The 14,376-nt window shown below is 35.3% G+C and overlaps 1 non-coding gene across 1 annotated transcript; it reads left to right on the plus strand.

Moving 5' to 3' along the window:
• Positions 1 to 557: 557 nt before the first annotated feature.
• LOC148568577 (small nucleolar RNA R71) lies at positions 558 to 665 on the plus strand. The gene has a single exon (XR_015881857.1). It is a non-coding gene; the product is annotated as a small nucleolar RNA R71 (small nucleolar RNA).
• Positions 666 to 14,376: the final 13,711 nt, after the last annotated feature.

The following is a 14,376-nucleotide window of genomic DNA, read 5'->3' on the forward strand; positions in this document are numbered from 1 at the left end:
TTTTGTTCAGAGTTCTCTGTCTGTTGCTGAGTTGATGATGGAAAAGGCTTGCTATTGCTAAACCTGTTTCTTCCACCATTATTAAAGCCTTGTTGGGGCTTTTGATCCTTCCATGAGAAATTTGGATGATTTCTCCATGTTGAGTTATAGGTGTTTCCATAAGGTTCACCTAAGTAATTTACCTCTGCTATTGCAGGGTTCTCAGGATCATAAGCTTCTTCTTCAGGAGAAGCCTCTTGAGTACTGTTGGATGCAGCTTGCATTCCATGCAGACTCTGAGAGATCATATTGACTTGCTGAGTCAATATTTTATTCTGATCCAATATGGCATTCAGAGTATCAACTTCAAGAACTCCCTTCTTCATAGGCGTCCCATTACTCACAGGATTCCTTTCAGAAGTGTACATGAACTGGTTATTAGCAACCATGTCAATGAGTTCTTGAGCTTCTGCAGGCGTTTTCTTTAGGTGAATGGATCCACCTGCAGAAGTGTCCAGTGACATCTTTGATAGCTCAGATAAACCATCATAGAATATATCCAGGATGGTCCATTCTGAAAGCATGTCAGAAGGACACTTTTTGGTCAACTGTTTGTATCTTTCCCAAGCTTCATAGAGGGATTCACCTTCTTTCTGTCTGAAGGTTTGAACATCAGCTCTAAGCTTGCTCAGCTTTTGAGGAGGAAAGTACTTGGCTAAGAAAGCCGTGACCAGCTTATCCCAAGAGTTCAGGCTGTCTTTGGGTTGAGAATCCAACCATAATCTAGCTCTGTCTCTTACAGCAAAAGGGAAAAGCATGAGCCTGTAGACTTCAGGATCTACTCCATTAGTCTTAACAGTATCACATATCTGCAAGAATTCAGTCAAGAACTGAAAAGGATCTTCAGATGGAAGTCCATGAAACTTGCAGTTCTGCTGCATCAGAGAAACTAATTGAGGTTTCAGCTCAAAGTTGTTTGCTCCAATGGCAGGAATGGAGATGCTTCTTCCATGTAAATTGGAATTAGGTGCAGTAAAGTCACCAAGCATCTTCCTTGCATTGTTGTTGGGTTCGGCTGCCATCTCCTTTACTTGTTCGAAATTTTCAATCAAGTTGTCTCTGGATTGTTGTAATTTAGCTTCTCTTAATTTTCTCTTCAGAGTCCTTTCAGGTTCTGGATCAGCTTCAACAAGAATGCCTTTTTCTCTGTCCCTGCTCATAAGAAAGAGAAGAGAAAAAGAAAAGAAGAGGAATCCTCTATGTCACAGTAAAGAGGATCCTTATTGTTAGTAGAAGAAAAGAAGAAGAAATTCGAACACAGATAGAAGAGGGGGTTCAAATTTGGTGATGATGTGACGAAGAGATGTTAGTTAATGAATGAATAAATAGAATAGGATGAGAGAGAGAGAGGGAATTTTCGAAAATTATTTTTGAAAAGGAGTTAGTGATTTTTGAAAATTGGTTTTTGAAAATGTGTTAGTAATTTTCGAAAATTAAGATTTAAAAATTAAAATAATTAATAAATTAAAAAGAAATTTTGAAAAAGAGGGGAGATATTTTCGAAAATTAGAGAGAGAGAGTTAGTTAGGTAGTTTTGAAAAAGTTAAGAAACAAACAAAAAGTTAGTTAGTTGGTTGAAACAAATTTTGAAAAAATAGGAAGTTAGGAGGTTAGGAAAGATATTTTGAAAAGATATTTTTGAAAAAGATAAGATGAGAAGATATTTTTGAAAAGACATGATAGAAATTAGTTTTTGAAAAAGATTTGATTTTTAAAATCTCAATTAATGACTTGATTCATAAGAAATCACAAGATATGATTCTAGAACTCAAAGTTTGAATCTTTCTTAACAAGCAAGTAACAAACTTCAAATTTTTGAATCAAAACATTAATTGATTATGTTATTTTCGAAAATTTGGTATAAAAATAAGGAAAAGATTTTTGAAAAATATTTTTTTGAAATTTTCGAAAATAACTAATAATTTTGAAAAAGATTTGATTTTTGAAAAAGATTTTGAAAAAGATAAGATTTTCAAATTGAAAATTTGATTTGACTCATAAGAAACAATTTGATTTTAAAAATTTTTGAAAAAGTCAATCCAAATTTTCGAATTTGATGAGAGAAAAAGGGAAAGATATTTTTTGATTTTTTAAATTTTTATGAAAAACATGAAAATTATGCAATGCATGAAATTTTTAGATCAAAACATGTGATGCATGCAAGAATGCCATGAATGTCAAGATGAACACCAAGAACACTTTGAATGCCAAGATGAACATCATAGACACAATTTTGAAAAACTTTTAATGCAAAGAAAACATGCAAGACACCAAACTTAGAATTCTTTAATGCTTACGCACTAAGAATTCAAGAATGCATATGATAAACATGAAAAGACACAAAACAAAAAATCATCAAGATCAAACAAGAAGACTTACCAAGAACAACTTGAAGATCATGAAGAACACTATGAATGCATGAAATTTTCGAAAAATAATGCAAGATGCATATGCAAGTGACACCAAACTTATGATATGACTTAAGACTCAAACAAGAACACAAAAATATTTTTGATTTTATGATTTTCTAATTTTTTTTGGATTTTTTTTCGAAAATTATATGAAAAAGAAAAAATAAGGATTCCAAAATTTTTAATATGAATTCCAGGAATCTTGCATTCTTAGTCTAAAGCTTCAGTCCAGGAATTAGACATGGCTCACTAGCCAGCCAAGCTTTTAAAGAAAGCTCCAGTCCAAAACACTAGACATGGCCAATGGCCAGCCAAGCTTCAGCATTTAACACCAGAGTATATTGATCTTGATAACAAATTGCTGCTCATCATTTATCAAGTATGTAACTTACCTCTGATGGTTTGGAAGCCTCAGTCCAAAAGAATTTAGACATGGCTTTACAGCCAGCGAGGCTTCACATGCTTCATGAAACACTAGAATTCATTCTTAAAAATTTTGAATAAAAATTTTTTTGAAAACATTTTTGTTATTTTCTAAAACAGATGAGAAAATTTTAGAAATATTTTTGAAAAATTTTTGAAAATAAAATAAAAAGAAAATTACCTAATCTGAGCAACAAGATGAACCGTCAGTTGTCCAAACTCAAACAATCCCCGGCAACGGCGCCAAAAACTTGGTGCACGAAATTGTGATCTCCAGGCTCGAACAAATCCTGGTAATGGCTCCAGAGCTTGGTGCTCTGATCTTAATTCATAATTGTCACAAATTCGATACAACTAACCAGCAAGTGCACTGGGTCGTCCAAGTAATACCTTACGTGAGTAAGGGTCGAATCCCACGGAGATTGTTGGTATGAAGCAAGCTATGGTCACCTTGTAAATCTCAGTCAGGCAGATATAAAGTGATAATGGTGTTTTCGAATATTAATTAATAAAATAGGGATAGAGATACTTATGTAAATCATTGGTAGGAATTTCAGATAAGCGAATGGAGATGCTTTTCGTTCCTCTGAACCTCTGCTTTCCTGCTATCTTCATCCAATCAGTCTTACTCCTTTCCATGGCTGGGTTTATGCAAGGGCATCACCGTTGTCAGTGGCTACATCCCCTCCTCTCAGTGAATAATATGCTCACGCACCCTGTCACGGCACGGCTATTCATCTGTCGGTTCTTGATCATGCTGGAATAGGATTCACCCTCCTTTTGCGTCTGTCACTAACGCCCAACAATCGCGAGTTTGAAGCTCGTCACAGTCATTCAATCATTGAATCCTACTCGGAATACCACAGACAAGGTTTAGACTTTCCGAATTCTCTTGAATGCCGCCATCATTCTAGCTTACGCCACGAAGATTCTGGTTAGGAGATCTAAGAGATATTCATTCTAGCTTAATTCATGTAGAACAGAAGTGTTTGTCAGGCACGCGTTCATAAGGGAGAAGGATGATGAGCGTCACACATAATCATCACCTTCATCACGTTCTTGGGTGCGAATGGATATCTTAGAAGCGAAATAAGAAGAATTGAATAGAAAACAGTAGTACTTTGCATTAATCTTTGAGGAACAGCAGAGCTCCACACCTTAATCTATGGAGTGTAGAAACTCTACCGTTGAAAATACATAAGTGAAGGTCCAGGCATGGCCGAGATGGCCAGCCCCCTAAACGAGATCACAGGATCAAAATACAATCCAGGATGGTCTAAAAGACGCCTAATACAATAGTAAGAGGTCCTATTTATAATAAACTAGTCACTACGGTTTACATGAGTAAGTAATTGATGCATAAATCTACTTCCGGGGCCTACTTGGTGTGTGTTTGGGCTGAGCCTGAGTGTTGCACGTGCAGAGGCCATTTGTGGAGTTGAACGCCAGTTTCTGTGCCAGTTTGGGCGTTCAACTCTGGTTTTGGATCCTTTTCTGGCGCTGGACGCCAGATTTGGGCAGAAGGCTGGAGTTGAACGCCAGTTTACGTCATCAATTCTTGGCCAAAGTATGGACTATTATACATTGCTAGAAAGCCCTGGATGTCTACGTTCCAACGCAATTGGAAGCGCGCCATTTCGAGTTCTGTAGCTCCAGAAAATCCACTTTGAGTGCAGGGAGGTCAGAATCCAACAGCATCAGCAGTCCTTTTTCAACCTCTGAATCTGATTTTTGCTCAAGTCCCTCAATTTCAGCCAGAAAATACCTGAAATCACAGAAAAACACACAAACTCATAGTAAAGTCCAGAAATGTGAATTTAACATAAAAACTAATGAAAACATCCCTAAAAGTGATTAGATCCTACTAAAAACATACTAAAAACAATGCCAAAAAGCGTATAAATTATCCGCTCATCAGTTTTCTTTGTAAAGCATGAGCAACTAAACCTCCTAATTTAAGGATAGGAGTTCTGCTCATTCCGACGGATTAATATCATTACTTTTCTACTTTAATATATGTTTGATTCTATTCTATGATGCATTATCGTTCTTTATCCTTATGAATCTGGGGTGGAACAAAAGTATGACCCCTTATTCTATATGAGATCTTGCAAGTCCCTGATATGATAGTATTGAGCTATAGCTTGAAAATGCATCACAGATTCAAATAGAGTATCTGAGCTAATTGGGATATGTGACATAAAATCTCGTTAGTCATGGGTAATTGAGGTTTCTGTGGCGCAAAGGCTAGAATCCTGACCTTCATTCTCCGACCCAGAAGATCTGACCTTGTCTGTGGTATTTTGAGTAGGATCATCAGAGATTGAATTACGTGAGCTTCACCCTTGTTCAGATCGAATGACTACTGACCTTGGCGTTTGGTGTGGATCAGAGGAGATTAATGACCACTGACCATGGCTTTAATCACTTACAACCTTGCCATTGAATGAATCACTCATTGTTAAAGTAGTTAGTAAGAAGTATTAATCCAAAATGATAAGAATCTCCGAGGCCTTAACTAATTTTCCATCATTGTTTCTACACCAGTTCAGTATTACTTTATATATTATTTTGTTTCCTGCACCTACAACAACCACTACCTTTTCTATTCGCCTGACTAAGTCCAGCAAGATAACCATTGCTTGCTCAATCCAACAACCTCGTGGGATCGACTCTCACTCACCTGAAGTATTACTTGGACGATCCGGTGTACTTGCCAGTTCAGTTGTGCGAGTTCTAATTTCGTGCACTAAGTTTTTGGCGCCCTTGTCGGGACTGTTCGAGATTGACAAACTACTGGTTGTCTTGCTGCTTAGATCAGGTACTTTCACTAGTTTTTTCTTTAAACTGTGTTTCTAGTTTTTCTTTCACAAAATTTTTCAAAAAAAAATTATTTTTCATCTTTAGTCATCTTTTTCTTTTGTTTGAGTCTTGTGTCAAATCTTGAGTTTGGTGTCCTTTTGGTTTTTGTTGATTTTTCTTTTCGAAAATTGTTCTTGGTTTCTTTCCTTTTTGTTCGAAACTCTTGTGTTATTTCCTTTTATTTGATTTCAAAAATTTTTATGTTTGATGTCTGTGAGTGTTTTTCCTATTCTATTTTTTTCAAATTTAATATGTTTGATTTCAAGATCTTTAATTTTGGTGACCGTCTAGTGTTTGTCTTTTCTTTTTAATTTTTTTATTCAAGAAAAAAAATATATTTTCGAAAATATTTAGATTTAATTTCAATTTTAAGTTTGGTGTTATCTTTTTCTTTCTTTTTGAACTTCAAATTTTTTTAAAAAATAAACCCTTATTTCTTTAAAATTTCGAAAATTTTGTAATGTTTTTCTTATCTTGATTTAAATTTTTAAGTTTGGTGTCCCATTAGTAATCTTTTTAATTTAATTTAGTTTTCTTGTTTATGTTTTCCATCTTTAAATCTTTATATTTTCTTTTTCTTTGATTTTCACAGTTTTGTTATCTTATCTTTATTCTAAAATTTAAATTTTAAAAGTTTAGTAGTTTGTTAGTCTTTCTTTCTTTCAAATTTTAATTCAAAATCTTTAAATTTTCAAATCTTATCTTACCTTGTTTCTTTCTCTTGACTTTTTCTTTCTAATTTTTTAATTTCAAAATCTTTAATTGACTTTTGTAATTTTCGAAATTTTAATCTTAAACTTCAAATCCTGTTTTATCTTATTTCAATTTTAAAAGTCTAGTGTCTTTTAATATTTCCTTCTTCTTTTTTTAAAAATTGCAAAAATTTCAAATCTTTTCTTTTTCTTTTTAACTAATTTCTTTCTAAAAATTTTCAAATCATACATTGTTTATTTGTTTTGATTCTTGATCTTTATCTTATTTATCTTTTCCTTGATTTTTCAATTTTATTCAAGTTATTTTGTTTTCATCTTTTTTTTTTTAAATTTACTTCTTTTTAAATCATATATTATCTTGACCTTTGATCTTTATCTTATCTTTTCCTTGATTTTTTAAATTTTTATATCTTGTCTTTATTTTAAATTCAATTTTTAAAAGTTTCGTATTTTGTTAGTTTTTCTTTCTTTAATTTTGAAATTCAAAATCTTTAATTGACTTTTTCTTTTTATTTTTCGAAAATTTTTTTTTTAAAACCAATTCTTCTATCTTTATCTTCATATCTTTTTTAAAATTAATTATGTGCTTTAAAGTTTAGAGTTTCTTTAGTTTTTCTTTCTTTCTTTCTTTCTTTTTGAATTTTAAAAATTTTTAAACCCCTTTTCTTTCTATTTTTTTTTTAATTTTTGGAATTTTCTAGCTATTTTTCTTATTTCAAATTAGTATTCTACTTTTTTTATTTAATTTCAAAATTTTAAAAAAAATCTTCCTTGCTTTTCTGTATACCACCTGATGCGTTTAGTTTTGTTTGGTGTTTTGTGTTGAGGAACAATCATGGAGAGGGATCACATGGGTTACTACTCACGCCCAAGGAGTGACTCAAATTACTATGGATGGAGAAATTATCCAGATTTTGGTTGGCAAGGTCAAGAGCAAGGAGATGTCAATGTTCCATATTCTGTCTATCAAGAACCATCATCTCCTTACTCATATCAAGAACCATCATCTTTTGATCTTGCCTGCTAAGAACTGGAGCAAATAACAGAGGAAATTTTGCAAAAATTTCCATCTTCATCCTTGCATTTTCATACCAAGAACCACCACCTCTCTATCCATACCAAGAACCATGTTCCTTTTACTTATATCAAGAGCCACCCTCTCATTATTCATATAAAAAATCATCTCCTTGTTTAGAACTATTAGCTTTAAAGCTTACCATGGAGGAATTGAGGGATGCCGCTCAAGATTTCATACAAGATATGAGAATGAGTGTCAAAAATGTAGAGGAGCATGTGGAGGTGATTATCAAGCGTTGGGCGGAGGAACAAGCAAACCCCCTCACAGGAGAAGTGATGGAAATCCATACAAAAGAATGTGAGAAAATCATTCAAAGGAGTTCTTATCCCAGAGAATTAGAGAACTCTCTATCCTTACACATGGAAGAAGAAAAAGATGCACAAACAAAGGAGGTTGTAAGGGAGGAGAACAATTATGGGAATGTACACTCCAATTAAGCAAAGAGCTATATAGAGGGTGAGTTCACTGAACCACCAATTTCAAAGGCTCTTGATGAAAGGTACACTCCACCCATCACACAACACCCAAATCCATAATTCAGGGTGGTAGAGATAATTAAAGAATGTACTGAAAAGGAGATTATGACCAAGAACCGAAGATGATATCCATGAAAAAGAGAAAATCAAGCTGATAACCGTAAAAGAAAGCTTGTTAGGAGGAATTCAAGTCCGAGGGCATTAATCTTCTCCTCTTACCCCTTGAAGTCATTTATTTTAACCAACTGGAAGAAGAGGAAGAAAGTTCAACAATCAAGTGTCAAGATAATGACATTAAAGAAGCGCTTGTTGGGAGGCAACCCAACCATAAGTATCATATGGTATTTTCTTCTTTTCTATTTTCTTTTTGTTATTTTAGTTTGATTTCATATTATTTTATTTTCTATTGATTTTCATAGTTTTCCTATTTTTCTAACGTTTGTGATTATGTGTAGCACCTAGAACAGAAATAGGAATGCATAGTGGAGAAACAGAACACCCTGGAGGGTGCCACCTTACTGGCATTCAACACCAGAAGGGGGAAGAGAGCTTGGGCGTTCGACGCCCATAAAGAAACAGAAAGGACCAAGTTTTCTTTGCTTGGGTACAAGCAAACTTTTTAAGTTTGGTGTTGCAGATCGAGTTCTAGGTGTATATTATCATCAATGGCACCGAAGGGAGGTGAATCATCTTCACAGAAGAGCACAGCCTGAGCAACCATCAGTACTGAGGTGGTTGAGTTTCATTCACCCTTTCTTTCTATTTTTCAGTATTTTATTCTGTTTTATATTTTCTATTCTAGCTTTTACATGATCACTATTAAGATTTTATTTGCCTTTTTGTCTAGTAGTTTAAATTTTCAAAAAACCTTTTTTGGGTTTAAGATATCTTCTATATCCCACAACAAGCTTAAAAGAAAATTTTTGAAAAAGAAGTGGTAAAATACACAAGGATTTGAGTATATCATAAGTTATTCCAATTATTTAAGATGTGGTGGCCCTATCTTTATTTTCTGGATGTATAAATTAACTGTGCATAATTGATGTTGAAGTTGAGTATATTGACTCTTGAAGAACAGTGAATTTAGAGAAGTATTATTGGTTATCTGAAAAATAAAAAATATTGATTCTTGAAGTAAGAAAAAGCAGCAAAAAAAAAAAAGAAAAATAATTTATAAAAAGAATCGAAAGAACAAGGATCCAAGGCTTTGAGCATCAATGGTTAGGAGGGTCAAAATTGGCTTAAAAAGCTCAAATGAGTTGCTATCCCTAACTAAATGATTGTGGTGTGAAGGTGTCAAGTAAAAAGATTGAGACTGAGCAGTCAAAGTCGTGATCCAAAGCTAAAGAGTACGCTTAAGAACTCTGGGCACCACTGTCTGGGAATTTAAGCAAAGCTAAATTCAATACAAATGGTTCCCCCAGTTAAGTGCTTGTGGTGTTTATGTATTCGGTGGTAATACTTGAAAAAAAATGCTTAGAGTCACGGCTAGGCTCAAAGGTGGAAAGAAACAAAAAGAAGTTGTCTTCAAGAATCAAGAAAAACTAAAAGAAGAGAACCAATAATAACATTCGGATTCTAGTTCCAAGGGATGTCAATATTTCTGAGCTTCAATAGAAAGTGAGATGACAAAGCTATTCAGAAATAAAGTGTTTATAGCCCCATTCAGTAATTAGAACTGAACTTCACTGACAACTCTAAGATCTTATTGTAATTTTCTCTTCCATTTGTCCTATCTTGTTTTTGATTGCTTGAGGACAAGCAACAATTTAAGTTCGGTGTTCTGATGACGGAGCATTTTATACCCTTTTTCATAGCATTTTTAGAGCGTTTTCAGTAGTATTTTATTTAGTTTTAATATGTTTTAGTGCAAAAACTTATATTTGGATGCTACTTTCAGTTTTGTTTTTTTTTCTATGATTTTAGGTAAATTTTGGACAAAAATTAGCAAAGTTGGCAAAGCCTTGTTTAGAGACAAAGAAACGATAGCAGATGCTGTCAAATTATGACCTCCGTGCATTCTAATGAGCATATCTTGAGCTATAGAAATTCAATTGATGTGGTCTTAAAAGCTTTGGAAAGATAACTTCTAGAGCTTTCCAACAATAAATAATAATTTATACTTCTCTTCCAGGAACACGGCCCAAAACGGGCTTTGAAGACCCACATTTGGAGTTCAATACCCAAGAAGGACTGGCCTCCCAAGTTGAACACCCAAACTGGCGTTCAATGCTAGCCAGGGAGCAGGGACCAAAGTTGAATGCCCAAAAACTGAGTTGAAAGCCAGGCATCAGCCCAAAGACTTACCAAGTAGGCCCCAAAGTGGATTTTAGCACTTCTTAGCTTATTTTATTTTCTTTTTGTAACTTTTAAATTAGAAACAATATCTTTAGGTTTAGGCTTAGAATTTTTACCATAAATAAGGGACTTCTTTCTTCCTGAGGATCATGTCTCTAGGAGGGGAGAAGCACAGACACATTACATTACACCTTCTTATCTGTTTTCTTTGTAAGGCATGAGCAACTAAACCTCCTAAGTTAAGGATAGGAGCTCTGCTCATTCCTGCGGATTAATATCATTACTTTTCTATTTTAACATATGTTTGATTCTATTCTATGACGCATTGTCGTTCTTCATCCTTATGAATCTGTGGTGAAACGGAAGTATGACCTCTGGTGTGGGAAATCGTGACTCACACTTTTCACATCTCCGCACAACTAACCAGCAAGTGCACTGGGTCGTCCAAGTAATAAACCTTACGTGAGTAAGGGTCGATCCCATGGAGATTATTGGCTTGAAGCAAGCTATGGTCATCTTGTAAATCTCAGTCAGGTGGATTCAAATAGTTATGAGGTTTTGATAATTAAAATATAAATAAAACATAAAATAAAATAAAGTTACTTATGTAATTCATTGGTGGGAATTTCAGATAAGCGTCTGGAGATGCTTTGTTGCTTCTGAACCTCTGCTTTCCTATTGCCTTTTTCCAATTATGCGTGCTTCCTTCTAGGGCAAGCTGTAAGATCCTCTCAGTGAAAATGGTCCTCTATGGTTTCTGCAGGGCTAATCAACTGTCGGATTTCTCATATCGGATGAAAAATACCAGGCACAGCTACTGGCTAATCATCTGTCGGTTCCACTGTCGCTGCGCCCAACATTCGCAGGTTTGAAGCTCGTCACAGTCATCCCTTCCTGGATCCTACTCGGAATACCACAGACAAGGTTTAGACTTTTCGGATCTCAGGAATGCTGCCAATTCTTCTAGCCTATACCACGAAGATACTAATCTCACGGACTCGGTCCGTGTATTAGATATCCAAGAGAATATACTCCGGCTGTCATCCAATGACTACGTTGAACATCATGTAGACCGCTTTGTGGTTGTCAGGCACGCGGATCTTGGCTAAGCGAGTAATGAAGATTGGGTGATTGTCATGGGTCACCCCTTCATTCTGAATTAACTGAATTAAGTACGAGAGTATATCTTGGAGAAGAAGTAGGCGTGAATTGAAAGAAAAACAATAGTACTTGCATTAATTCATGAAGAATAGCAGAGGTCCACACCTTAATCTATGGGGTGTAGAAACTTCACCGTTGAAAATACATAAGTTAAAAGAGGTCTAGACATGGCCAAATGGCCAGCCTCCATGCCAAAGGTCTAAGGACTAAACGTCCAGAGATAGATCCAAAAGTCTGAATACAATAGTAAAAAGTGCTATTTATACTAAGCTAGTAACTTATGTTTACAGAAAATGAATAACTAAGTGCATATAATGCAGAAATCCACTTCCGGGGCCCACTTGGTATGTGCTTGGACTGAGCATTGAGCTTTACACGTGCATAGGTTACTCCTGGAGTTAAACGCCAGCTTGGGTGCCAGTTTGGGCGTTTAACTCCAATTCTGGTGCCAGTTTGGGCGTTTTATGCCAGAAAGTTTTAGGCTGGCTTTGAACGTCGGTTTGGGCTATCAAATCTCGGGCAAAGTGTGGACTATTATATATTGCTGGAAAGCTTAGAATGTCTGCTTTCCAACACAATTGAGAATGCGCCAATTGAGTATTTGTAGCTCCAGAAAATCTACTTCGAGTGCAGGAGGGTCAGAATCCAACAACATTTGCAGTCCTTTTTCAGCCTCTGAATAAGATTTTTACTCAGGTCCCTCAATTTCAGCCAGAAAATACCTGAAATTACAGAAAATCACATAAACTCATAGTAAAGTCTAGAAATGTGATTTTCGAATAAAAACTAATAAAAATATAATAAAAAGTAACTAAAACATACTAAAAACTATGTAAAAATAATGCCAAAAATGGTATAAATTATTCGCTCATCACAACACCAAACTTAAATTGTTGCTTGTCCCCAAGCAACTAAAAACAAGATAGGATAGAAAGAAGAAAAAATACAATAAATCTCAAAAATATCAATGAAGATTAGCTTCAATTAGATGAGCGGGACTTGTAGCCTTTTTGCTTCTAAACAGTTTTGGCATCTCTCTTCAATTAGAATGATTGGCATCCTTAGGAACTTAGAATTCAGATAGTGTTATTGATTCTCCTAGTTCAGTATGTTGATTCTTGAACATAACTACTTTATGAGTCTTGGCCGTGACCCTAAGCATTTTGTTTTCCAGTATTACCACCGGATACATAATGCCACAGACACAAAACTGGGTGAACCTTTTCGGATTGTGACTCAGCTTTGCTAGAATCACTAGTTAGAGGTGCCCAGAGCTCTTAAGCACACTCTTTTGCTTTGGACCACGACTTTAACCGCTCAGTCTCAAGCTTTTCACTTGACACCTTCACGCCACAAGCACATGGTTAGGGACAGCTTGGTTTAGCCGCTTAGGCCAGGATTTTATTCCTTTGGGCCCTCCTATCCATTAATGCTCAAAGCCTTGGATCCTCTTTACCCTTGCCTTTTGATTTAAAGGGTTATTGACTTTTTTTGCTTGCTTTTTCTTTTTCTTTCTTTTTTTTTTTAATTTTTTTTGCCAATTTTTTTTCATATTTTTTCGCAAGCTTTTGCTTTTCATTGCTTTTTCTTGCTTCAAGAATCAATTTTATGATTTTTCAGATTATCAATAACATCTCTCTTTTTTCATCATTCTTTCAAGAGCCAACAATTTTAACATTCATAAACAAAAAATTCAAAAATATGCACTGTTCAAGCATTCATTCAGAAAACAAAAAGTATTGCCACCACATCAAAATAATTAAACTAATTTCAAGATAGAATTCGAAATCATGCACTTCTTGTTCTTTTGCAATTAAAAACATTTTTTATTTAAAAAAGGTGAAGGATTCATAGGACATTCATATCTTTAAGACATAGACACTAGACACTAATGATCATGTAATAAAGACACAAACATAGACAAAACACATAGCATAGATTCTGAAAAACAAAAAAATAAGAATAAGAAAATTAAAGAATGGGTCCACCTTAGTGATGCGGCTAGTTCTTCCTCTTGAAGATCTTATGGAGTGCTTGAGCTCCTCTATGTCTCTTCCTTGCCTTTGTTGCTCCTCCCTCATGGCTTTTTGGTCCTCTCTGATTTCATTGAGGATAATGGAGTGCTCTTGATGCTCCATCCTTAATTGCCCCATGTTGGAACTCAATTCTCCTAAGGAAGTGTTGATTTGCTCCCAATAGTTTTGTGGAGGAAAGTGAATCCCTTGAGGTATCTCAGGGATTCCTTGATGAGGAATTTCCTCATGCTCTTGTTGAGGTCCATGAGTGGGCTCTCTTATTTGGTCCATCTTCTTCTTAGTGATGGGCTTGTCTCCTTAAATGAGGATGTCTTTCTCTATGACAATTCCAGCTGAATTGCATAGGGTACAGATGAGATGAGGGAAGGCTAACCTTGCCAAAGTAGAGGGCTTGTCTGCCACCTTGTGGAGTTCTAGAGGTATGATCTCATGAACTTCTACTTCCTCTCTAGTCATGATACAATGGATCATGATAGCCCGGTCTATTGTAACTTCAGACCGGTTGCTAGTAGGAATGATAGAGCGTTGGATGAACTCCAACCATCCCCTAGCCACGGGTTTGAGGTCAAGCCTTCTTAGTTGAAGCAGCTTGCCTCTTGAGTCTCTCTTCCGTTGAGCTCCTTCCATACAAATGTCTATGAGGACTTGGTCCAACTTTTGATCAAAATTGACCCTTCTAGTTAAAGGATGAGGATCTCCTCTCATCATTGGCAAGTTAAATGCCAACCTCACATTTTTCGGACTGAAATCCAAGTAATTCTCCCGAACCATTGTGAGCCAATTCTTTGGGTTCGGGTTCATACTTTGATCATGGTTCTTAGTGATCCAAGCATTAGCATAGAACTCTTGAACCATTAAGATTCTGACTTGTTGGATTGG

Source organism: Arachis ipaensis, chromosome B4 (genome assembly GCF_059453495.1).
Source record: "Arachis ipaensis isolate K30076 ecotype BB chromosome B4, ASM5945349v1, whole genome shotgun sequence".
NCBI lineage: Eukaryota > Viridiplantae > Streptophyta > Magnoliopsida > Fabales > Fabaceae > Arachis > Arachis ipaensis.